This window comes from Mus pahari, chromosome 3 (genome assembly GCF_900095145.1).
Source record: "Mus pahari chromosome 3, PAHARI_EIJ_v1.1, whole genome shotgun sequence".
Classification (NCBI taxonomy): domain Eukaryota; kingdom Metazoa; phylum Chordata; class Mammalia; order Rodentia; family Muridae; genus Mus; species Mus pahari.
The window spans coordinates 49,216,332-49,243,869 of NC_034592.1; the positions used below are offsets into that span (position 1 = coordinate 49,216,332).

The 27,538-nt window shown below is 38.1% G+C and overlaps 1 protein-coding gene and 1 non-coding gene across 7 annotated transcripts in view; both read right to left on the bottom strand.

The window, feature by feature from the left end:
- The window catches only part of Kcnh7 (potassium voltage-gated channel subfamily H member 7), a 452,259-nt gene that overhangs the window by 93,704 nt on the left and 331,017 nt on the right, over positions 1-27,538 (bottom strand). The window lies entirely within an intron of this gene.
- LOC115063726 lies at positions 2,813-2,948 on the bottom strand. The gene has a single exon (XR_003843606.1). It is a non-coding gene; the product is annotated as a small nucleolar RNA SNORA17 (small nucleolar RNA).

The window sequence follows — 27,538 nt, forward strand, 5'->3', positions numbered from 1 at the left end:
ATGACAACTATAAAATGATGTCCTTCAGTGTAACTCGTATCTTAAATAGTTCTTACTAATTCAGTCTCATTGATAACTTATTTGAGGATTTTCACATGTACTGTATCCAGACTTCATTTGACATTAGCATTTAAGGTAGTGTTTTTCCAACTTCTGGATTTCATACAGAAAAGTATGAAAGTTTGGGTTGGTGGTCAATGGGGTCCTATTAACTCCCTCAGACATCACAGGACATACTGATAACATTATTATGTCTATTACATTATTGCTATACCCATCGGTCAGTGCATTACTCAATTTCATCACAGAAGCTTGTTCTTGGAGTAGATATTCATTAACACTTAAACCCACAACTGGTTAATGCGCAGAGCATAAACCTTTTAATATTAAGCCCTATGTGGACGCCAATATCATATACTTCATCTCAGTGCTCAGGCATCTATGAGGAACTTGGAATGGAAAGATTGTAAGAACCAGAGTTGGTGAGTGTCTTCAAAGAAACAGCATTTTCCAGATATCACAGGCCACATGCACATATGAACTCATAGAGACTGTGTCAATATGCATAAGACCATGCTAGACACAATTCCAGCACAGGGTAAAGGGAAGTCCCACCCCTAGCCAAGAAGCTATTCATAAATTATAGCTGCTGGGGGAGAGGAAAAAAACATCAAGTTTCTACAGTGGGGTGACATTGGGGATATCAAACACATTCTAGGGCAGGCTCCATGCCCAGGGGCAGCTGGATAGCCCAAATTGGACTCCACGCTTTTTGTTTGTTTATTTTTCAGAGAGAAGAAGCATCAAGTTAGCTCAATACTAACCTCTAAAACAATATGTTCTGAAATGAGGATCAGTGATTCCAGCATGCTAAATGTTAATTAAATACAAGTAAAGGATAAAGGGAAAGTATTACTACAAAATGGAAGCGATCGGTCTGGACCTCCATTCACATCCCCTCTCGTGGAGTGAGGCTGCTTATCATTGTATATTATTTCCAAATAATTCTGTTTGTCTTCAGGATAAATTTTGCTCTTTTCTCCTCTGGCAGTGGGAATTTTTATTCTGGGAATTTACAAGACACTGGGGGAAAAAAAGCATATGAAGGGCTGGAAGAGGAAGCATACTATTTGTTGCTAGGGGTGTGATCAGAAGTTATTGTGCTGCTGAGAAATTCAAAGTGATTATTCCCTGTGGACCAGAAGATAATCTCGTATTTAAAATAGTACACATGGAGGGACCCATGCATCCAGCTGCATATGTAGCAGAGGATGTCCTTGACAGGCATCAATGGGAATGGAGGCCCTTGGTCTTGTGAAGACTTGATGTCCCAGTGCAGGGGAATTCGAGAGTGGTGAGGTGGTAGTGGGAGGGTGGGTGGGGGAACACCCTCATAGAAACAGGGGGTGGACAGTGGGATAGGTGGTTTCCAGAGGGAAACCAGGAAAGGGGATAATATTTGAAATGTAAATTAACACAATAACTAATAAAATTTAAAAAATGATAACAGATTACAGGGACAAACCAAACTTCATTAGTAATCAAATTTTCAAAATAGTAAAAAATAAAGGTCTGGGTATCACTGTTTTACATTATGTTGGTGTTTGCTTCACATTTGAATGAACAAAAATTCCATGCCTACATATATATGCCAACTTTCAACTGGGGAAATATTTATTTATCTTGGATTTTTATATCATGAAAGTACAATCTCTACTTCTAAAAGAAAGACTTCATAAAACAATTCTTATTGGTTCTTTATAAACTTCAAACCATGTACCTCAATCCCACACCTAACTTCTCTTCATACAAGTCCTTTACCCTTGCAACCTCCCCAATGAGAAAAAACAAAACAATACAAAAAAAACCTCATTGTGGAAGCTGTAGTGTGTCATAGTGTGTCACAGTGTATCCTACAGTGTACCCTTTTGTTCACACTTCTTTACTTGTGAATGTTCATTTTAATGACTCCTCTCAGATATCCCGTTGTTGCTCTGTGTCACAGAGATCCTGTAGTTTTGGATGTAAAGGACCAGCCCTTCATGCACTTCAGTAGTTCATAGATGGCATAGAGGTTGGGATGGGCCAATACAAAGCCCTGGATCTGGGTCTGAGATGTATCTGAGCTGGTAAGTCCACCAGCTTTCCTGCTTTCATAACCTCAGTGCTGGCTCCCTGCTACGAAGGCCAGCTCCACCCTGCAGCCCAGTTGAGGTCCGGGGCCTGCTCTCTAGTTGCAGCCAGTGAGATACCTGGCGTATTCTCCCATTCTCATGACTCCTGGAGCTGATCTCCTTTCTGCCATAGATGGTGAGGGGTGAGGGGAGAGAAGAGGACATCTCTTCATTGTTCATGCCTCAGCTCTCTCATACTCACACCCCTGGGTCTGGTTAACCATAGTCTGCATATCTAGGACCAGGAGAGGTGTTGGCTTGTTCTTCTGAGTACGGCCGAAGGTGAGGGACAGAGCCAGCTCTCCAGATCTGATAACCTTGGGACTAGCTCTCCTGCATGCTGTAGGTGGCAAGGGGTGGGGTGTCATCTCTCCCTCACTCATGCCACAGCACAGGAGACAAGTGGCTGGGGCCAGCTCTCCCATGCTCAAGCTCTCTGGGTCCACTAACCATTAGGGTCAGCTGTCCTGTGCTGCTCAGGTGAGGTCCAGGGACTACTCTCCCTAGTGCTGCCATGGTGCTGGAGAATGGTAGGGCCAGGTCTTCTATGCGCATATTCTGCAATGTGACAAACTAGCTCCCTGTTGAAGACCTCTTTCCCTGGACTGGCAGTTATCTCAGGCTCGCATTTTTCAGGGAATGTTAGGCTACTTACCAATCATTCAGAGGTTCACAGGTCAGAACATTGACTGTAGACATAGCCTCTCTCTTCTCTGCCCCTTACTGATGCATATGTGACACAGCAGCCACACCTGCAACCCTTCTAGGGGCAGGGAAAGTGACTTTTAGAGTAAAGTTTGTGAAATCAATGTTTATTGAATTCTAAATGTAATTTACTATGCTTGCTCAACAGGGAAAAATGGACTTTTATGCACAAGTTTTGGTCCTTTGTGGTTGCTGGGTGACTTATAAACAAGAGAAATTTATTTTTCAGTTTTGTAATCTAGAAAGTTCAGTATTAAGGGTCATTATCCTCAAGTATTTTCAACGTGCAAGTACAGACTCAAAGATTTTTCAAGTCTGTCTCTTTCCCCTTTTCTTCAGAGTATAAGAAATACTTGGAGGTATGAATTTTAACAAATGAACGTAACAATGCTGTTATATTTTACTGTTGACATATAGGCAAGCCCTCATGTGTATACTTGTATGTAGTTTTGGAAATGTCCGGGAGCAGACAGAAAAAAAAAAAAAGAAACCTTGAAAAAGGTTTGTGAGGAGGTTGTGAGCAATAGATAGGCTTGTGACATGATGCAGTTATTATCAAGTTATAGACCTCAAAACACAAAATAACAGGGAGTCAGTGAAACACTGACTTTCATCTAAATTGCAATTTAAGAACTACTACTGTAAAAATGCATGTTCTTTGATCTAAACAACTAGTGTTCAAGGAGCTGTCTCTTCAAATAAATAGAAGAAAAGTGCTTATGGAACCAAGATGTGGGGTTTTTAGGAGGTGTGGGAGGTAGAATCAAGTAGAGAAAAAGACTATCATTCTAAATTTTGAGACTATTTCAAATCATTCATTCATTCATTCATTCTTTCATTCAGTAAATCATTCACCTCATATTTATTGGAAACATACACGGAGCTACTTTCCATGCATACAGAAATGAAATGTTCAGTTTTACTTTTGATGAGCTCACATTTTAGTATATGGTCCTCAATATAGTAAATAAACAGCCTCACAGCAAGTTAAGAAACAGACAATAAATGTGCTCAGTATCACGACAGAAATCGTCATCGTGACTGCAGAAGACTGAGAAGAGTCTCCTAATCTGGAATTATGTGTGTGTAAAACCTTCCTAGAGGAAACCGATTTGGATTCACTAGAGTTCCTCAAATAGAAATTTGAGAAAAAGGTACTGTTATAACTGTGGCATGAATGTTGTAAGAATAACCACTCACTTTCTAATCAGATTTAAAGCCTGTTTCACAGATGTAACTTAAGCAGTTAGCTGGGTAAAAGCTCCATACCTTTTTAGGTCATAGGATCCATGAGAGAATCAGGTACCTTTATTCAGACACAGAAACAGTAATAAATTGTCCTTTAAATTTTTATCATTATGCCCACAGATTGGCGTATCTCAACCTCATTAGAGGGGCTTCTCTTCGTAGTAGATTGCAATTAATATAGAGACCCAGAGCTGGCCAACATGTGAAGAATAAAAGATTGTGCTGTGCTTAGTTCTAAGTGAGACATCTACTTGACACCCCTCGGAGCTTTCAAGGTTCAGATATCACTTCAGAAGAGAGGATGGAAAGATAACTGTAAGAGCTAGAGTGAGTAGACATCTATAGTGAAATAGTAACTAAGGAACAATACAGGGATGTTACACACGTGAGCTCATGAGCTTGCTGTGGCTTTGACTGCATGCATAATATCCCCACGAGGTTAAGTAAACACTCTAGAATGGCTGGGTTAGGGATTGGTGAAGTCCAAGCCTTATATGAGAAGATGTTGACAATAGGGGAAGGAAAGTCTTACCTAGCCACTGTGTGTCTAAATATACTCAGGCCGATGGTTCTACACCTATGTAACACAGAAACACCACAAAGTGGATTTGTGAGTTTTGTTTTTGTTTTAAGAGTACATGTTGAAAAAATGTAGACTGGATAGTGTTGTGGACTGGCCTGGTGCTGCTTGTAATCTGATGTTAATTCCATTTTCCTCAAGCAGGGTTGCCCCCAACAAGCAGTCCATCACACACTCAGGTGATTTCACATGAAACTTCTCCCAATTTTAACTGGTCAATAAAGGCTAGAACCAGTGATTGGGCAGTGGAGGGGAAAGGAAGGTGGGACTAGAGGTTTGAGAGTGGGAGTAGGTAGAGATGGAGGAGGAGGAGAAAAAGGAGGAGGAAGGAGCCTTGATGAACAAGAACCATGTGGAGAAACTGTAAGTAGCAAGAAGTCTTATATAGTTGGGGAAAAAGTTATTATAGTGTTAGATCTTCCCCATCTAGGTATGTATGTAGCTTAAAATTATAATAACTGGATCATGTTTTTTTTTTTTTTTTTTTTTTTTTTTTTATATTAGCTTACTGGGGTTGGAAGTTCCTGTAACAAATTAGTGCCCCATGTTGGGCTCCATAAAGGTTAATAATATTTTCATAAATCCCCAGCACAGGGTTGCTTTCCAACTTAACTATTTATGTTCCTGAGTGAAACACGCACACACACACACACACACACACACACACACACACACACACACACAGCCTTTATATTTTAATATGCCTTAAGCAGCACAATAGCTGGCAACTGCCTAACCTCCGTGCTGTTAGAATCTGCCTCCCAATGATTCTAAGTTACTACTTACTAATGTCTATGTTATGTATTAGTTGCTCCTGAACCAATAGAACATCCCTCTAGTTGTGTTCCCTTGGCTCTTTTACATGGTAATCCTACTGCTTTGTCCTACACACTCCTCAGGCATGGCATCTCTCCTCCTTTCTCCTTTCTCCTTTACTCCTCCAGTCTCAAGCCCAGGAACCCTAAATCCTTCCTCTCTCTCTCTCTCTCTCTCTCTCTCTCTCTCTCTCTCTCTCTCTCTCTCCTTCCCAGCGATTGGCTACCGGTATCTTTATTTGCCAATCAGAATTAACTGGAGGCAGGTTCCAAGAAGCTATGTGCAGACCCTCTTAAGTAAACTTCAGAGGAACCCAATTAGCATTAGAATACAAGCAGCTACAGGATAGATGCAGAATTGGAAGGAAGCAAATGGGGTTGGATTTGGTCAAACCACTTTATAGGTGTGTATGAAATCCTCATTAATAAAAGATCTGAGGGCAAATCTTTCTAGACAAAGTTAACATCAGTGTTAGTTAAAAATAAGATCAGAGTATTAGTTTGTATTGTTTTATAGTTTTCTATGAAGTAACTCCAGACAATAATGAGGGACTTATAATTTCAGTGCTATGGGATTCTTTGTAAAAACTAGACACTGTGGTGTAAAGACCTATACCAAGAATTATTTTTTTTTTCATTTTTCACATTAATTCTATCAAAACTAATTTTAGTGAAGAAATTGAATGCCCATGTGTTGTATAAACATTCCAGCATTATAACATCATAGGGCATAACAGCGGTTAGAACTTATATTGCTTAGTTTTAAAGTCCAAGATCTTGAAGACCATTTAGAGGTCTCAAGCATCTAAGACCAAGCAGATGTCTCAACAAATGATTGACATAGCCACAAAGCCTGGCAGTCCATCTGAGCTTGAGTCTCATAACCCCTGTGACGGGAGGAGGGACCCAACTTCCCCAGGTTATCCTCTGAACTCCACAAATGTGCTCTGTCCATTCTGATTTTCAGCTGCTAAGGATCACTACACCAGAATAAAGGAAGTTTTATTGGGATGTATGAAAATTAGTGGCTCTGACATTAAGATGGTCCCTCCATGTGGTAAGCGGTCTCTCGGGTGGTCTCCAGTGATTTCTCCTTCTTCTGGAATCCTGTCCTCATGAATGTAGGCTGCACTTATAGACTTGACTCTCGTGACAGAATGTAATAGCAAAAGATACAAGGGTGTTACTAATACTAAGTTACAGATAGACCGTGTCTTTGTATTGTGCATAGTCTCTTATTCCATCTTTGCCTCCAGAGTGAAAGGAAGGTGGTGAGAGGAAGCCCTGGTGGAAATATCAAGGACAACATATAATATTTCTGAGTCCTAAAACTGTGAGAAGGGAAAAAGACCCTTTCCTAATTTATTCTAGAGATGTCAATAGTTATGACCAATAGGTACTTTATTGCAGCCATGACTTACAGATATCTTGTCAGCCTTACAAAAGATCTGGAGTGACCCACAGTCATTCTCAAGGAAACTTGTCCTCAATTCCTGACCAGAGCTATGAGGCAGCAAATGCTTATTGTTCCAGACATTAAGACTGAGGTTAATTTCCCACTCAACAGTAGGTACTTGATGTGTCAAAACTTTTGTCCTATCATATATACTATAGAGATCCCTGGAGACAACTTAGTGTATGTGTAGTATGGTGACACTGTCTGATTATGCCATTTACATACTATTGAAGCAAGTAATATCCCGGATAAGATTGGTCTCTCTAATTGACAATAAAGCCCTAATGAATTCAAATCGCCTCAGAGTAATGATCTTTTTTTTTTTCCTCACAAAAATGTATTTCTGGTATTTCTAGAATATTTTTGGAAACTCTATAGCAAGCTCTCGTGCCAGCTATCTTGGCATGAAGCCATTTACTCAGGCATCCATATCTATCCTCTGTCAGATTATTCTTCACTCTGAATACCAAGCTTTCTTTAATCTCTTTCACTGTGTGCGTGTGCATGTGAACGTGCATGTGTGTGTGGTGTTTGTTTGTGTATGGTGCTTTGGGATTGTGTGTATTTTTGTGTGTTTTTGTGTGTGTTTTGCATGCACATGTGTGTGTAAGAAACTACAGTTCTTACAATATAGTTATTATTGTAACACATACAGTAGAGCTAAGACTGTTGAGATATATACAGCAAGTGTTTTCAAAAACGGCAAGATTATAATGCACTTCTATAGCTGAAATTCATGACTATATAGGATATTTATACTGCTTAAATAAGTACCTTTCACTGTGAATTTTTCCCTCAAATGGTAGACAAAGAAGAAGGCAATTTTAAAATGGAGTCCTTGCGGTCCCCCACCCACCCTTGATGTGTGCTTTCTCAGGCTCATGAGTCATGGCTGTGTGCATACAGTTGGCTCAGATGAGCTGGCACCCTTGAAACAGCGGCAGCTGCACTAAACAATTACCAGCCTCTAACTGAGAAAATTTCCCATGGGGGACAAAGAGCCAGCTGGGCATTGCTGGTGCTTGTCTGGTGGACGTTTGTTAGTTTGTATGAACACTAAAATTCCCAGGGCATCAATCAATGGGTGAGATAATTCCACCAAGAATACACTAACCCAGAAGAGCTGCAACTGGAGAAGACCTTTTGTGGGGGGCAGTTTGCCTTTGCTGAGGCAGACTGGGAAGGCTGTTCCAAACATCCAAAATCTGGATAAAGCCTTTGGAATATTGCATCTCATTAGGGAGTCTGCCTCCCATTAATGAAACTCAATTAATCAGTCCTTAGTTTTTTCAGTGTAGTAACTTGTTGAAACAATACTCCTAAAATGTCTGATCCAAATTATATTGGAACTCTACATATAGAACAGACTTTCAGTATTAATCTTGTGATGCAGATTTGTTATAACAAAGGGTGTAGCAAAATATTAATATTTGCTTGGTATTACTGTCAAATAATACCTCGGGTCACTTTAATCTATTCAGTATTTAAAAAACCTTCATTATCTTAGAATTACCATTTTCCTTATTATGAAGACAAATGATAAAATAAGGTGATTTTCTTTGCAGATTTTGTATTTTTAATGTTATGTATATTTAAAGTAAAAGTTATAAATCTTAAACTAATGAAAGGTTTTTTTCCAGTTCATTTTAAATTACTTCCATTTTACCAAGCAATATATCACTTGCTCTTTACAGTTAATAGCATAGGTTCATTAGAGCACTCTATTAAATACACTTTTAGAAATATTGAAGCATACCTAATCTTGAAATAATTGATGGTACAACTGTTAACCTCATTATGATTTTTACTAAGTAATGATGGTGGAACACAATGTTTCATTTCCTTGTGAGTTGAAAAGAGAATATCTTCTCAGGGAATAGAAGATATTCTCGAGTTAGAAGATACACAACATGAGATCCCATTATCACTGTAGAAATACAGCTTTGAAGATGTGAAAATGGTTTATGCACAAAAGCATAAACCACACTTGCAACATTCCTTTATTATAGCAGTAAAAATGCTCATGAGTTCGAAACAGACCATCAGATTTATTTATGATTTTAGTACCTCGGAACTTTAGGAACAAGATGTCTAGAATTTGAATGGACATATAAACATTGTCCTTGAATGGCATTATTATACCTGATTTTTAAGAAAAACTGTATTCAAAACAGCAAAAGAGAAGTAGGGGATTCTTACCTGGCCCCAAGCAACTGTTAACTTGTAAACCCTGGTCATTCTAGATGGTCTGCAGATACCTCTTTGGGTGGACTCAGCCTGAAGGATATCTCAAGCCTTGCATGTCAGAAGTGCTCAGAGCACAACAGGCCTTCAAAGGGGAGCACAGAGAGTTCCCAAAGGTTGCAGAGCTCTTAGTGTACAGGCTGACCGGCTGGCACTCTACCAGCACCTGCCACTCACTGCAAACATCCCTGCCACAGGGAGAAGTCTTGAGTAAACAAAGTCAACTGAGTTTGTATTCAGTAGGCTTCATTGTATTCAGTAGGCTTCAGAGAGAGAGCATGGGGGAAAGAGGGAGCATTTTGCTCTTTATTTTCTATTTACGGCTAATCCGCCTCGATCATTTCCATCTTCACAGAGAAAAAATACACAGAAGAATAAAAGTGAATGGTGCAAAACATTTTGTTCTAATTCTTATTTTCTGTCTCATGTTGCTTGGGAAAAAAAAAAGCAAACCTACTATTTTGGTTTTGCATGTGAAATGCCGTAATTGATTTAGGAAGTCACTTAGAGTATTTCTCTTCACACGGAGCTTTCAAGACAGCAGGGGAAGGCTTCTACGGGCTGACCATGCAGACATCATCACTATCATAATATGATTTATCAGGTTTAAAGGAACCGTAGTTCAGGATATGGCATATCACTGTATGAATTTGCCTCAGATTAAGAAACATCCTTTAGGAAACAAGATTAAAGTTGCACTAGGCTAGAAATGTTGATGATACATACACATTAACTAGACAACAGAGAGTATGCAACTGGGTAGGGACTTGTATTGTCACAGAATAGAAATAATTGTTTTGAACTCTGAATCATAACTTGGATAATGGAAAATTAGGCTACTGTAAGAAGCTTTGACCATATATTTTGCCAGTTACAAACTATTTCTTCCCACTTAATCATTTTTGACAGTAATATATAGACATCTGGAACCAAAACTGGACTTGCCAACAAGTAGCTAAGACCTGTTTAAGAGCATAGAGGACCATGAGTTACTTCACTGGTTAGCTTCTTGTAGATTCAGATTCAATTTCTGGCATGGCATTTGATATCATTTTACAGTTATCACAGTATAAACCTGGTAAATCAATCCTGAAAGATATTTTGTTGGTGTTTGATCTCATGGTCAGCTTTCCCATAATGTAGTCTATAAGTTCTCTTTTCTAGAACACATTGATGAGAACAGGAGTTAGAAAGTAGGCTATTTAGGGACAAAGACCTTGATTCTTGGCAGAAATATTCTCAGTTATTCTCTGACTAGAGGCCAAGGCTGCCAGAAGGGGACTCTGGTTCTTGCTCTGATATGATGCAATAACTATAAAATGCTATCAATTTTCCTCTCCTTTCACATCACTTAGATGAGCATCACAGCTCAAGGGATACATGTGAAGGTATGACAGAAACTGAGTGGCACATGGACATCAAATGAATGAGCTGAATGGACTAAACTCATTTCCTCATGCTTCATCCCCATTTATACCATAAGTCTTAAGAAAAGCTTCTCACCAGCAGTTCAAAGTTCAACTGTCATCTGCTTCAGAGGACTCATTCTGCTCTAAAAGATATTTGCCATATATATATATATAAAATCTTCCAGCTATACTCCTATAATAATACTTCTTTCTTATCTCTCCCTTGTGTGGCTCATGACTTCATTCTCTGGAATCACAAGACAACAACACTGTCACCAACTCTGTAAGTTTTGTGTGACCATGGATATCCTGCACTCTAGCGCCCAAGATAAAGCTTACTTGAGGCTTGCCTCAATCATACTCAAGGGCTCTCTGCCCCATTTCAGTATCAAACATGTCACAGAATGCACAGAATATTTTCAGACCAAGTCACCATCTGGATTAATACAAATACCAAATTGCAAAAGTCTGAATGAGTGAAGTGTTAAGGCTTTATTACAGTTGTATTGTCTTGTCTTTCTATCCAATTTGAAGCCACTGAATCATGACCAATTGAAGTCTCTGGTACTAATTTAATTTCCGACCCTCTGCCTACCACTGGCATGAGCTAGGCCCTTGCGCAGTTTAAGCTCCTGACCTACTTGAGAATTTCTTTTGTGCTCTGGAAGGTATCCCAGTTGAGAAAGCACTTTAAACTCTAGAACAGTCCGTTAATCATTGTGGCTCCTAGGGCTTTCTTGGTGCTTTTGAAATGGAAGTAGAACCAACACAAATAAAACACATGGGGAACTTCTATTGCAGAAATCATGAGGGTGGGCCAAGAAGAAACACATTCTACGTTTATGTTAGTAGCTCAATTTATGTCAATGACTCAATTATTGGAAAATTATCTTCCTGATATAGAGCCTAGTGCCCTCTCTTGAGAAGGGGAGAAAGATGCTCTACAGGACCTTTTATACTATTGAAAAGGACATTGGGATATTGAACTCACATTAAGTACTTGTTGGTGCGTTGAACTAACCATACCTTTTAAAACAAACAGTTCCCAGTATTTGTTAGCTAAATATGCACAGTAGTAAGCTTTAGCCCATGTTGTTGGAATATCAGAGTTTGAATTTCTGTTGAGGTGGAAGGTTTATGAACTTTGCATATTTTATAGGTTTCAAGAAAGCATATGAATTTATTGATAAGAGTAAGGGGTCAGTACAAAAAGCAGAACTAAAGATCCAAACAAGAGTATAATTAACTTTCATAATTTGAGCCTAGATTGAATAGTGTTACTTCTTTTTCAACTTTTATAAATGAGAAGCTATCCTATTTTGTCTCTTAGCCAAAAGAAACTTGAGGAGGAAAGACTTACAGAGGCTTACAGCCTGTCACTAGTGGAAATCAAGGCAGTAAATCAAAGTTGAAAGCTGGAGGCAGGAACTAAAGAAGCTGTTGCTACTGGCTTGATCCTCTACAGCTTGCTCAAACTGCATTTTTATGCCACCCAGGACTACCTACCAAGAGATGGCACTACCCTGAGGAGACTCTTCCCCCTACAGCACTGTTAATCAAGAAAATGCCTCACATACTTTCCTACAGGCCATTCTGATGGAAGAAAATTCTCAATTGAGAAATGAAATTTGTTAGACTTCTGTATACTGATGGGATAAGTATGTAAAAAAAATTATTTGAGGAAACTCAGTAAGTTATTTGTTTCTACTGTACCCACTCTCAGTGTGTGTGTGTGTGTGTGTGTGTGTGTGTGTGTGTGTGTATGTGCATGTGTGTGCATGTGTGTGTATGTGTGTGCGCATGTGTATGTATGTGTGTGTGCATGTGTATTTATGTGTGTACATGTGTGTGTATGTATGTATATGTGTGTGCATATGTGTGTATGTGTGTGCGCATGTGTATGTATGTATGTGTGTGTGCATGTGTATTTATGTGTGTACATGTGTGTGTATGTATGTATGTGTGTGTATGTGTGTGTGCATGTGTGTGTGTTGTTTATGATTACATCACTGGAGAGTATGACAGGATGTCAAGAACTAGAGAGAAGTGACTTTTCTATTCACTTGGATGTGCTTTTAATGAAGGCTTGTCAAGATTCCCCACCAATGACCTTCTCTTGACTTTTTTGTTAGACTCATCTCTTAGAGTGATTTTTTTTGAAAAGAACAAAACTAAATGCAGACATAGCTTTGAGATAAGTGGAGGAACTTATTTTAATTTCTACTCATGTCAATGTCATCCTGGATTGTATTGGAAGGTTTGGAAAAGTTAACCTGGTATTCTGTAGTGAAACATGTCTCAAAGGATCCCAGCATTTCCCAAGGTTTTAATGAATCTATTTGAGGACATTAGGAAAGAAAAGAAAACCTGTAGTCGAAGGCAGGCACTAAATTAAGTGCTAAAAACTGAGTTCACTTTACTTAAAATAGGAATTCTGCTTTTCAAACACAAGAAATATTGAAATACTACTATTTAAATAGATATGTATGCTATGTACACATTTTCTTAGTGTTCTGAATGCGGCCTGTATTGTAAATAGTTCGATGTTCAGTAAACAGAGGCAGCCCAATAAATTCATAAATGTGATTTGAATTTTGAGAAATACTAATTTTTCTCAGAGAAGACTGATTTACTTAATTCCTAAAGGTAAAGAAATGCTAATTTGACAGTGATATTAAATGTACCTAAAGAAGGTCGAGACACAGACAACCTGAGGTCCTGTCAACAGAACTGAAAAGCTTTTTTTCTGAAATGTATCTTTCCTTTTACATCTTAAATGTTCCCTCCTTTTTCCACGTTCTTGTGAATAAAAAAAAAAAAAAATCTTCATTTGAGTTAATGAGTTTCTTCTTCTTGATGCAGACACATCCCACTGAGAATAAAATCCTATTTTTCATGCAGGTTTTTATATGAAATACTTCAATCAAATTAGCAGCCTTAGGGAAACATGGAATTTTTTTGTAGACATCTTTTTTTTTTTTTTTAAATTTGATATTTTCTTTATTTACATTTCAAATGCTATCCCGAAAGTTCCCCATACCCTCCCCCTGCCCCTGCTCCCCTACCCACCCACTCCCACTTCTTGGAATTACAATGGGAAGCAAGACAAAATCCCAGCCTGGAAAGAGAAAGAGGGTATGCAGTATGTGGTACCATTCCTAGCTAAGGAGCTATTGTCAAGTGACAGATACTAGATGATGGAAGGTGCCAGCTGAACTGAATGGTCTTAGAAACCAACCAACCAAACAAACAAACAAACAACAACAAAAACAAAAACAACCCATAACTGAGTACACAAAGGGAATGGATCTTGGAGGAGCTAGAAGCTGAATATTATCAAATGGTATGATGTTCTCCAAGAATTGATGAAATAAAGAGGAAAAGAAAGTACACTTACAATTCACTAAGTTAAGACATCTAAATAATCTATCAGGAGGCCATGTGTAAGGACGGGATGTGTTGGAGAGAAAAAACAACATGGAAGTGTGTTATTTTGTAGAGCAAGGAGTTTCTAAGGGTACCAGAGAAGAAAATAGGAGATCAGAAAGAGAAACTTGGTCCAAAGAGTAGCTGTCATGTGCTACCTTTTCCATAGTACCTCCCATCTCTCTGTGCTCCTATCAGCTTTGAATTCTCCCTGCTGAGGCCTACATTCGGCTAGAGTCTTCCACCTTCTTCCCTTCTTCATGGTTCACTGTGAATACCACTTCCTCTGGAATGCTAGACTAAATTTTCCTGTCTGTTCATGAGAGTCCACTGTCTGTCAAACTATAACTTTGCCTTACTTGGACATATGTTCTATTACGTTTTCTGCTTTTGTCTAGCCAACTAGATGGCAGTGGTTTGTCACAGCGCTGTAACCAGCATTTACAGTGAAACACCTTGTTTGCAGAGAACACTCTAGAGACAGCTAGACTTTGTTTTGCTCATGAACTGAAACTAATGATTCATTGAGTGTCTATAATGGGGAAGATTTTGTACTATCTTACAACCTAGAAATATAAGAAAAGATAGAATGGACAATGAAGAAGACTGTGGTCCTGTATCATACATTTGATAACAGAAAGACCCCGAGGCTTAGCCTACTATTCTCCTAAAATTAGGTTTATCTAAGATGCTTATAAAGAATAGTGCTTTTGCTAATTTTATGGCTCTCCTCACTGGTAACAAGAAGAATATAAAGACAAAAATCAATAAAGTCATCAGCAGAACTAACTTATATGCCTCTTATTGAGTCTACTTACTATAATTTAGTAAAGATTATATGAATAGAAATATGATTTTTTTACTTTACCTTTATACTTTCCCATGATTGTCAGGACTATACTATGCACTGTGATACCATGGTTATTTTATTATTCATTGATGAATGAGTACTATGTTGAGTTTTTTGGGCTATGTGTTTAAAGGTATTATGACAAACTTGACAAGTTTTCACAAGGCCTCAACCCTATACGAAGAACTATGCAGACAACTAAGGAAACCTGGGTATAGGAGAGGTGGCCTTCCCATAGAAAAGCACACCAATTGATTGTTCAGTGTCAACTGGTCAGACTCAAAAACATATAGATACAGGTAGTATTTTATAGACTTACCAGTTTATATTTAGAAACATATTTTGTGTGAATGAATGTGTATGGGATTTTGTGTGTGCATGCGTGCATGCATTTGTATGTGTGCATGCATGTGCATGCAATATCAATTAGTGAAAATATAAAAGAGACCATGCTCTTAAAAGGCAGGTGAGGAAAGGAATGTATCAAAGGATTTATAGCAGTTGTTTTCAACCTTCCTAATGCTGTGGCTCTTTAATACAAGTCCTCATGTTGTGGTGACCCCCAAGCATAAAATCATTTCATCTCTACTTCACAATTGTACTTTTGCTACTGTCATGAGTCATAATGTAAATATCTGATATGTAGGCTATCTGATATCTGACCTCTATGAAAGGGTCCACACAGGTTGAGAACCGCTGGTCTAGAGGGGAGAAAGGGAAGGAATAAACATAATGGAATTAGATTATAATCTCAAGAATTAAAAAGGAATGGCACCCCAGAAATTAAGTTATCTCCAAATTATAATCCTATCACTCAAGGTATTGATAAGGAAATGAAAATGATTCAGCATGAATATAAATACAGGTAAATTACCTAATATGATTTTATCCATGTATTTACCTGTTTATTTCCCATCATTATCACCCTCTAGCCATCTACAAATAGATATAACCTATCATGGATATAAGCTGTAGAAGATATGAAATCAAAAGAAAATTCTTTGGACACTAGAAATTTGGTACAAACTGTGAAGCTTGACAAATGTACTTGGATCTAGACCTCAGAAATAGGACAGATTTGATAGAGAGAAGGACATGATGTTGTTAACCTAACAATAAGCAAAACCCAAGGTTGTAGTCCTCTCATCATCAGGACAAAGGCCAAAGAGGACTGTTGGAGTGCCCTACATTTTTGTTGACGAGAAGCCAGAGAGTAGTGACAGGCAAGAGGGACAAACAGCCTGGGTCATGTAAGAATACTTTGAGGTGAGATAGATGTAAGCATCCACTTCAGCATGTGTATATGTTTGTGTTTCAGGACCAAAAGAAGAGTTGATTCTACATGCTACATTAAAGTGGGTTCAAGTGGGCAAAAGTTATACAAAGTTTAAATAAAGTTAAACAAAGGAGTTAGCCTATTACTAAAAAAAAAAAAAAGTTGTGTTGGGAATAAGGGCTGCAAACAATGCTAATACTTGGAAACAGCCACATTAAGTTTCCTGGTTGAGCTAGATTCAAGGTGCACCAGGTCACTCAGGCTAAGCATTAAACCAGAGCAAGAGAAGAGAATGGTATTACTGATGTGTGGTGTTTCCTATGGCTACCAAACCCTGGGAAATTGAAAGTGTTTCAGAAGTAGGTTCTACTAATCTTTACAAATTAATCTGGAGTCTTTCCTTCCTATACTGGGTAGCTATATGTCTATAACAGTTTCACTGTAAATTTTAACATCTGTACTTGATACTTTCAGGGACATATTCTGAATGCTAACTGTCAACAGAATATAATTACATTCCGGCTATTAGCAAGTTAATTTTCACCTGTTGTAACTGAAAATTCCAGGAACTCTTATGCACCAGTAATTATGTTCTGAATTTATTCTCTGGGGCTGAAGAGGGAGATGGAATCTTAATTAATAAGGAATTAAGTTTTTATAAACTAAGGAAATGAAAGTAAAATGTTATAGAATGAATGGCAATTTCTCAACTAAGATCTCAAATTTCATTCTGGAATTTTATATTTTTCAATCAGCTAATTTAGTATTACTAGTGGGTGGGAAAGAGATGTGGATGTTAACTAATTTATTCGTATGGTGTGGGGTGATTCTCTTCTTGACAGTGAGCTGTGCCAAAGAAGATAACTCAATGAAGGAAAAGGGAACCGAGGAATCCACTTCAGGGTTGATTCCCTTGAACTTAAACAGAAAGCTATGAGGATTACAAATGGAAAAGGACCCCAAATGAGGGACTGCATCCACTCAGCTCCACCCATGACTCTCCTTTCTTCCGTGGGGATGCTAAGGAGTAATTTTGTTTCTAATGCAAATTCACTTTGAAGAATCAGTTTTTAGGAAGATACTCAGAATATTATGAACACTGTCAGTAGCCTATTTATATTCATTGTAGGTAATCAAATATAAAACGTGATATTGACTCTTTTTTTTTTTTTCATATTACTTGGTTGAAGCTTTACTCTCCTGACCTTATAACTGTTGATTGAAATGTGGATATATGACATATAAAACCAATAATTAAAGGCCTCATGTTCCAGAACAATATAAAATACAAAGTTGCAATTGACAAGTAGACAATATCATTACTTTTCAATTATTTTCAGATAATAGGTTGTGTTGACCAGAAGTTATACTCATGCTTCGCAAAATACCTTTTCAGTTAGCTTTGTACTGAGTTCTCATGTCCATGCTGGCCAGTTACTAAAACTAAAGGCATCATGGTATTTACCAGGAGGCATTTGTTCAAGTGTGTGGGGCAGAGAGAAGTCTTTATTTAAAAGACAAAGTGAGTTAGTAACATCTGATGAGAGGGAGAAAGGTAAGGAAAGAGAAATGGAGGGAGGAGGGAGAGGGAAAGAGAATGGAATTTTAAGTACCTCAGGTGTTTGCAAGTAGAAATTTTGAGGGTGAGAAACCACTGACTTTCAGAAGAATTTTATGAACAATGAACACAATTTACAGAGGACAAATCATATTTCTAAAACGGTGTGGATCAGCTGAGGCGACAGTTGGCAGTCAAAGAAGCGGCACCAGTGTTTTTATTACATTCATTTGATTCCCTTTCGGATTCTGTTTACTCGCTATTACTCAGCATCAGTACTCTGCCCTAAACTTGCTCCTGATGTGGTATGTGGACTTGTCATATAGACTGCATCTCACATACAACAAAGAAGATCCATGAATACAAAGGACTAGACCTAACGGATGGATATTTTGCCTTTTATCTTTTTGCCACCTTGGAAAATAAATGGAAGACCAATAAATCAGGAACAAGAGACAAACTGGACTAGGAAATACCTCCAACCACAATCTATTCACCTTTATCAAGATTATTAAAATGACACTTTTAGTACCATCAACAATTATCACTAAACAGAGAAGTGGACACAGAAGGAAGGAGTCATCTCTCTAGCTTCTGTAGTCAGCAGGTCAGCTTTCGCCATGATCCCTCATAAAGAGATTTAAGACTCTTGTGTCTCTATTAATTACTCTGTATCATATATTCTATTCTCCCTTTCTACTTCGGAGTCTATAGAAATAGATTTCAAACATGCATGTACCTGTAATAGGAATATTTAAGACAGAGAAGGAAATGGTGTTTGTCTATGTAAAGAATGTGAGACTACTGTCTTGGGGAAGACTGTACAGAACCCAGACATAGGCAAGCTATCCCATGCTTCTTAGAGGGGCTGGTGGCATCAACAGCTCTGAAGTTGTCTCTAGAGAGAGAATATACACAGGGTTACTGAAATGAGAACTGATGCGCCTTTTAATTTTTATTCAGAGATGCTGTAAGAGCAATATCAGACGGTTGTATGGCTCATCCTTTTCATTGGAAATCACATGAAGAGATAAACTGCTCAAAACAATGGAAGACACTCAAAATGCAGCAGTCTGCCAGATTCTCTTTTTGGCTTCAACTGTAGGACAAAGAGTGGGCTATGCCCGTGTTTCCCAAGTTTGTCTTATTTAATAATATGGAAGTGGATGCTGCAATGACTGATAAAGCTTCTTTAGAATTAAGAATCCTCAGGCTCCCATCACCATTAAATACCTATAAGGGAGAAGGATGTACAGAGGGGGAGGTAGAGGGACTCTACATGAATTCTTTGACATAAAAATCTCAAAAAACCTCTGGGTCAGAGAAATTTAAATTTCTGTAAATTTTAAACTATCTATTTTTTAAAATGAATTATTCAGCAACAGTTAAGTTTTGGAGGTAATTGTGATCTCATCATAGATTTTTCTTCTGGAAATGAGGTCTTTACAATAAAGAGAAATAGAATTAGGAGAAAGCTATATTAATACCAGGATCACCAAGAAGCTTCCTACATCAATTGTTTCACTTTCCTATTTTAGATTTAAACATATTTCTGTATGTGGACTCACATTTTAAATCAAAGAATAGTTCATGGCCACCTAACATTTTGAGCCATTAGCTATGTGTTTGGAAATACTATCTATGCTCTGGGATGTTCTCATCTGATAATAATTCTTAGCTTAGTCCTCATCCCATAAAACATGGAAAACCAACTGCCTGGCCTGCTCTCCCGCTCTCATTAGGTAAGTCTCTTTGAACTGTGCTTGTCAAAACCCCTACATTACAAGAGCAAATGAGCAGAGAGCTTTGCTTCTGCACTTCCTTTCTGTTCTAGGATCTGACTTTCATCTCAAAGCTCGTGGTAAATGGAGGGCAGAAGGGGATAGAAGAACTGAACCATCTTGGCGACAGATCCACGTTTGTCTGTGCCTTAGTCGCCATGGCAACCTGGCTTTTGCTGTGAACCCTAAGCAAAATTATTTTCACCAATTTCTTCTGACCACTCGTGGGCGCGTGCGCGCATGGGTGTGTGTGTGTGTGTGTGTGTGTGTGTGTGTGTCCTTTGGTGACCCAACTTCTAAAGAGGATGACATTATTTTTCTTTTCTTCCTTCTAAATCTGTGAATATACAAAACCAAACAGGAGTTTGCTTTTTTTCTTTTTTTAAGCAGTTATGCATGAATGCTTTACCGAAGGCTATGGCTGTTATTTAGTGGTTTACAAGGTTTTCCTTCATTATCAAAACTGTATAAATGTGAATATTGAGATAAATAAAGTACTTTTACTAAAGTGAAGATATATTTTGTTAGGATAGAGATTATTAAGTGATTTTAGGCATAGATATAGGATGTAATGAGAATAAACAAAATTAATTTGTTGCTTTAAAAAATTTTTCATCTTTGCTTTTTAAAAATAACAGCCTTATTTATTTTTAATGTATGTATAATATAGTAATACTTACAGAAGATAATTACTAATAAAATATTTAGTTGCTTTTGTTCTATACCTCATCATTATTTAAACTGTAGAGTATATTGACTATGAGAAAAAGCTTGAGATCCTAATCTGGTATTTTTCAGTATCAAAGTTTTGAATTAACTCAAATATAAAAGGAAAGCAGTAGCGATCCCACCTAACCCTGGCTTACACTTAATAAGTACTCACAGATGTGGAATCTCTGTTCAGTGTGCTTTACGCTTTCCTGCAAAGTCCAGATATACTGTTTTCATTTCAGTGTGCATTTATACAGCTAGTTTATCAACCATGCCCAGAATATGGAGAAAACATTGGATGGGGATTTCTTTTCTGCTTAGCCAAAGTTGATGGTCTTCTATAAATAACAGAAAGATAAGGGATGCAAAACAAATGTCATATCAATTGGCAGTATTTGGAAGCAATCTTTCCTCCTGTGTTGCATTTCAAACTTAATTTGTAATTTTCTGATTATTGCTATTTCTGGCAGTTCAAGATGATCTGTTCAGTTCTGTCAAAGCTTACATGATATTTAAATGTATTTAGATACAAAAAGGAGTTTAGAAAAAACACATTAACCACCTGGCATAAGTATTGTGAACTTTTTATTTTAAAACTTCAAATTATGAAGAATAATGTGTTAAAATAGTGTTGTTAATTAGAATTTCAAGTACAATTTTAACTTAACAGCATTATTGAAAAACAGTGCTGTATACAAAATGACTCTGTCTTTAAGACTTTTTTATATTTTATTTTTTATGGTTTTAGAGTTTTATTGTATAAAGGCAGTGTCTTAGTTAGGGTTTCTATTCCTTCACAACATCATGACCAAGAAGCAGGACTGGAACTCAAGCAGGTCAGGAAGCAGGAGCTGATGCAGAGGCCATGGAAGGATGTTCTTTACCTGGCTTGCTCAGCCTGCTCTCTTATAGAACCAAGACTACCAGCCCAGAGATGGCACCACCCACAAGGGGACCTCCCCCTTGATCATTAATTGAGAAAATACCTTACAGCTGGATCTCCTGGAGGCATTTCCCCAACTGAAGCTCCTTTCTCCGTGATAACTCCAGCCTGTGTCAAGTTGACACAAAATTAGCCAGTACAGGCAGGGAGAAAGGAAAGAAGGTAGAAAGAGAGAGGCTGTCCATGGCCACGTGATGGGGGTGGGGGGGAGGGAGAGCTTTTTAAAAAAATTTTTATTTTTTAATTTTTAAAAAGATTATCATTGATGAAAGTTTAGTATTTACATGAGATGAGAGAATGATAAATGGGTTAAGAAACTTTGTATGGCATATTCCAAGATGATAATTTTAAGTATTGGTTAACAGTATTAAATAAATGTTAGTTTAATGTTAGCATTAAAATCCCTCCATTATAAATCAGGCTAACTTATAAATAGTTCCTTTGAAGTCATTGGTTGAGAGTGAAATATTATGCATAAATTTGTATTGTATAAATTTCAATAAAAAGTAAAATGCTTTCATCTTTGGGCTCTTTTCTGTCAGTAATGCCACTGTCACCTCAGTTTTCATAAACTATAGCACACAAACAAAATCCAAAACCTACGATCATGATATAAACATAGCCTAAACAGATGGATGTGAACTTTAGCCAGTGATGAGGGAAATGAGCTTCTCTGCCAAGGTGTGTTAAAGACTCACAGAAAGCATTCAGCACTCTGTCCCTGCTTCTGTAGCCTTGCCTGTCTGAGTGTTTAACGTTGTTCTAAGTATGAAAGTCAACCCTAAAGACATATTTAATGCATAGCCAACTGCCATGATGGCTTCTGATTTGATTCAGCATACAAAAATAGAAATAATGGAACCATAGAATGCAGTTAAGAAACTGAGGCAGTCGCTTAGAGAGTCAGATGACCTTGGGTGGAAGGGGACTTCTATATTTCACTATGTGTCCTACACAAATTCTTTCATGTCCCCTACGAAATGGGCATAATACTACTGCTAACTAGCTATTATGTAGATTAAACTTGGTAAGCCATAAACAATTTATCACAGGCTCCCTGAAATAGCAAACTATTGATCACTGTCAGCTCTTATTAAATTTACCATAATTTTAATTTTCATACCAATAACATACAGTGACTGTTGAACACTAGAAATCTACTTTGGCTTAAAACCTACATAGATGGTTTAATGATTACAAGAATGTTTTTATTGTTTTGTTTTGAGACAGGGTCTCTCTACATAGCTGTGACTGTTCAAGAATCACTATGTAGATCATGCCAACCTAGGATTCACAGAGATCCACCAGTTGTCAACCAGGTCTGCCTGTCTCTGTCTCCCCAGTCCTGGCAACTAAAGACCTGTGCCCGGTGATTATATGGACTTTTAAACACTGACAAATTTCTTACTGTGACCTAAATCTTTTTGTGATTAGTTAAATCCAATTTTCTTCAGTAGATCTACAAAGAAAATCTTGAGGACTAATAATATATTTCATGCTTTCTCTAGATGATCATGTCCTCATCCATCTTACATCTTATTTTCTGATAACATCTATGGGGATTTCCATTAAACTCCTCAGAAACTCTTCATAAACAACAGACATTTTGTCCAATTTTGATTTGAAGGAGACTGAAGACTCTCTTTAGTTCTTGAAAGTCATTTTATAGTACTTATCATATTTTCTCTTGCCCATGGTATTATTCTATAGTGTTATATAGTGGTTCTCCAGTTAGTTAATAATACCCTCTGTCGGCATACTAGGTGTAATTCCCTTATGGAATTCTACTGCATGTTTTAGTATTATACCATTGATCTGGGTTTTATACTTCTATGTTTTAGAATTTGCCCAGCATTTAACATATTTGTATTTTATGTCCATTTCAGTATCAGTGATACTGTTAATTTGATTGCTTATTTCCATCCTTGAGATGATCCACTGCTATTTGGTGCTTCTTCAGCAGAGTCTTTTCTACTCCACTACATTTTCATGGGTTGCTCTCATCAAAGAACTATGTTTTACTACAAGGATGACCACCACACACATACAGGCTGACCAGGGTCCTTTTTTTCTTTGGGAATCCTATGGATTCTTGAAGATAGAAGGCATTTGTCACGAGATCACCATCTGTGATCATTACTAGAATGAGGGTGCATCTGGGGATCTTGCTTTTCTTTTCTTTTTTTTTTCCAATTTTCTTTTTTTTATTTTTTTATTATTATTATTTTCTTTATTTACATTTTAAATGCTATCCCGAAAGTTCCCTATACCCACCCCCCGCCCCTGCTCCCCTACCTACCCACTCCCACTACTTGGCCCTGGCCTTCCCCTGTGCTGGGTCATATAAAGTTTGCAAGACCAAGGGGCCTTTCTTCCTAATGATGGCCAATTAGGCCATCTTCTGCTACATATGCAGCTAGAGACACGAGCTCAGGGGGTACCGGTTAGTTCATATTGTTGTTGCACCTACAGGGTTGCAGCCCCCTTCAGCTCCTTGGGTACTTTCTCTAGCTCCTCCATTGGGGGCCCTGTGTTCCACCCAATAGTTGACTATGAGAATCCACTTCTGTGGATCTTGCTTTTCTTAGGTGATGAGCAAATTCAAGAAGAAAGCATGGCTAAGAGTCAGATTGAGTATAGTCTGCTTCTTTACCTCTCAGCTCTGTCATTTACTATACTAGCACTAGTGACACCAGCAATCATCTTCCATCCTATAGTTTTGATTTTACATGTAACACACTCCAGATTCTTATTCCAAAACACTGGAAGCTTCCCAAACCTCCGCATAACTAGGATAACAGGTTGCATTGCTTAACTATCATCTCTCAGCCTCAACACAGGGAAGGGTTCCTTTCCTAAAACCCTCTGTATCTTGTCTGTGCCTGTGATGTAATTTTTCAAACTGCCTTATAACACCTATGTAATATACTTGTCTGCTTCCTTCTCCAAGGTAAGGATATTTCCTATAAATCTAAATCCCCAGGATGTTACATTCGACAAGCAAATTCTTGTCGAATGAGTAAATAATTTCGTCAAAAAAAATGGATAATGGAGTGGGTACCAACAGACATTCTTCTGCAAAGAAACTCATCTAGCTGGGAAGAAAAACAACTGGCCAGTCAATTCTAACTCTGTGTATAGGAGACTGGGAGACAAGCAGCATGGGCAAATACTGGGTTTTTTATTTGTTTGTTTGTTTGTTTGTTTTTGTTTTTTCACTTATATCCCATTCTGGTGATGCCTGCTGCTCTATTGTTGGTTTGCTAAGGAATATTTAAAATCCACTGTTGAATTATTAGTGAACAAAAGCTTGGCTTCTCTGAAGAAAGCACCTTATGTAAATCTATTAGCACACCAGATTGACCAAAAAAAAAATGCCAACTGGACAAAAACCTATATATTGATCATCTTCTGACACTGACTTTTCCCAAGATTAACTAAGGAAATAAAGTTTTAGCTCATTACCCAGCTCATTTTAGTGACAGGAAGACAAAAGATGTTGCATCAAATGAATATGTAAATTTCAAAGACATCTGTGGGTAAGAATTTCCCCAAACACCAGGATAGTCTCAGAATCATAGGATAGACTCCGGGTATTTTAATGCAGTGTTAGGTTGTATATTGGCAGGTAATGTTTTTTGTATTTGATCTTTGCCTTGTTTGTCTTGGCATGCCAACAATGAAGACTTGTTATTAAGTGCCACTGTAGAACTGTCCTGAATCAGGGCCATTGCAATTTTGAGTCTTCCTTGCTTCCAAAACTTCTTTGCATTTGCTGGACATTCTTATTACAAAACATGGTTAACCTCATAGCTCCCTTTGGAAGCCTGTTCCTGCGTTTTCCTGGGGAAATTTGGAAGCAAGAAGGGTATAGTCCAAATTTTTGGAAAGATGAACCTTTTTTGTTGGCCTCAGATGCATTGAGTGATAGTTATTTTCTTTGTTTGGACTGCTATTATACAGAGTACTCTAATTGAACAGTATATAGTCAATGTTTAGTTTTTTTTAATTCTGAAGGCTGGGAAGTCAAGATGATATCACTTGAAGATTTAGTGCTGGATGAAGGCACAAACGTCTCTGTGTGATAACAGAATAGGACCCAGAAGCTATTTCATAGTCTTTAAACTATGAGGACTACACACCAATGACCTAATCAATACTCAAAAGTCTCGTTTTCTAACGACAAAAGTTTGTGTGTGTGTGTGTGTGTGTGTGCGCGTGTGTGTGTGTGGTGTGTGTGTGTGTGTGTGTGTGTGTGTGTGTGTGTGTTTAGGTATTTGTGCTGCTTTAAACCTTGGACAGAGAATTTTCTTTTTTGTCAATGAAAAGAGACTTTATTTTTATTTTTAATTATGTGTATATATATATGGGAAGTAAGGAAATACATACATATTGTGCAGTGCTCATGGAGGCTAGAAGAAAATCCTGGGTCCTCTGGAGCTGGAGTTACAGGTAGTTGTATGTCTCCTTAATAGGGTGCTGTGAACAAAACTCAGGTTCTTTGTAAAGCAATACATGCTTCTAACTGTTGATCCATTTCTCCAGCCATCAAAATGTTTCTGAACTGCACTGGTTAGAGGCTAATGAAAAGACCATACTTGTTCCAAGTGCTAAGAACAAGTAACTGAGAGTAATATATGAAACCCCACACAGAGGTTCAGGGGACATTGTAGTAGACAGAAGAGATGTAAGAACTGGAGGGTGGGGAGGAACACTGTGAAATGATGACCTATAGATATGATATGGTTCTTGTACAGTTGAATTCACAGTTGCTATGGGACCCTGCCCATGATCAAGATTAGCAAGAACTGAAGAGCTAATGGCAGCTGATTCCTAGCTAGAGGAAGGGGAGTCCCTTTGGAATGTTGTCAGTGGTAGATTGCCCATGCTCCAGTGGTTACCTCACACCCATGAGAATATGGCCAGCATTAAATGGAATCAATGGGTATAATAACAATAATAATAATAATGATGATGATGATGTTGAATACATGAAGTATGCACAAAATTTTTCATAAATAAACCAAATATTGTTAAAATATTTATTTATTATTGTTGTATGAGTTTATGATATGTATAGGGGTGGACACAAACATGCCACAGCAGCACATGGAGCTCAGAGAACAACTTCTTGGAGTTTGTTCTCTCCTTTATTTTATGTGGTTTTTTTGGGATCAAATTCAGGTTGTCTTGCTTGTGCAGGAGGATGAACCAGATATCAAATCCATAATATTTAGTAAAAAAGAAATGGGCTCCACAAACATTTAAAAGTGGTATAAAAGATATGGTAATGTTGAAACCAGTACATAACATTATGGAACTAAAAATATAAGCCACATGGATTTAAAAGATGAGGCATGAGATCTAAAAATACTGTACAATTATTTTGATGAAATCTGTTTTTGATGGCACTTTACCAATTTGCCAAAAAAAATTCTAGTAAAGGATCATCTAGAACTGGACATGGTGACGCAGGCCTTTCATCTCAGGGAGACAGATCTCTGTGTTAAAGGTCATCCTCGTCTCCAGAGTGAGCTACTGGACAGTCAGGATCACACAGAAAAACCCTGTCAAAAGAAAGAAAGAAGAAAAGAAAGAAGAAAAGGAAGAAAGAAAAAGAAAGGAAAGAAGGAAGGAAAGAAGGAAGGAAGGAAGGAAGGAAGGAAGGAAGGAAGGAAGGAAGAAAGAGTCATCTAGAAGGGAAATTTCACAGCCTTGCCTTTCTTGAGTTTTGGAATCCACTTGTTCTCAGAAGATGTAATGGACTACTGTGGTTGAATAACTTTGTCCTTGTTGATTTGTCTGTATGTGCATTCTCCCTCTTCCCTTGATAACTAGTTTGTTCCTTCATTTTCACCTTTCCGCCTTCCCTTCTTTCCTGTAGCAGACAATTGATGGTGTGTACTCTACCTCTGTTCTAGGAGGGCCCGAGGGTATGGTTAAAAGAAGTGTCTTAGTCAGGGTTTCTATTCCTGCACAACCATCATGACCAAAAAGCAAGTTGGGGAGGAAAGGGTTTATTCGGCTTACATTTCCATACTGCTGTTCATCACCAAAGGAAGTCGGGACTGAAACTCAAGCAGGTCAGGAAGCAGGAGTTGATGCAGAGGCCATGGGGGGATGTTACTTACTGGCTTGCTTCCCCTGGCTTGATCAGCTTGCTCTCTTATAGAACCAGCAACTACCAGCTCAGGGATGGCACCACCCACAATGGACCCTCCCCCCTTGATCACCAACCGAGAAAGTGCCCCACAGCTGGATCTCATGGAGGCACCCCCCCACTTCTCCTTTCTCTGGGATAACTCCAGCCTATGTCAAGTTGACACACAAACCCAGCCAGGACAGGGAGCCTTCACATATAG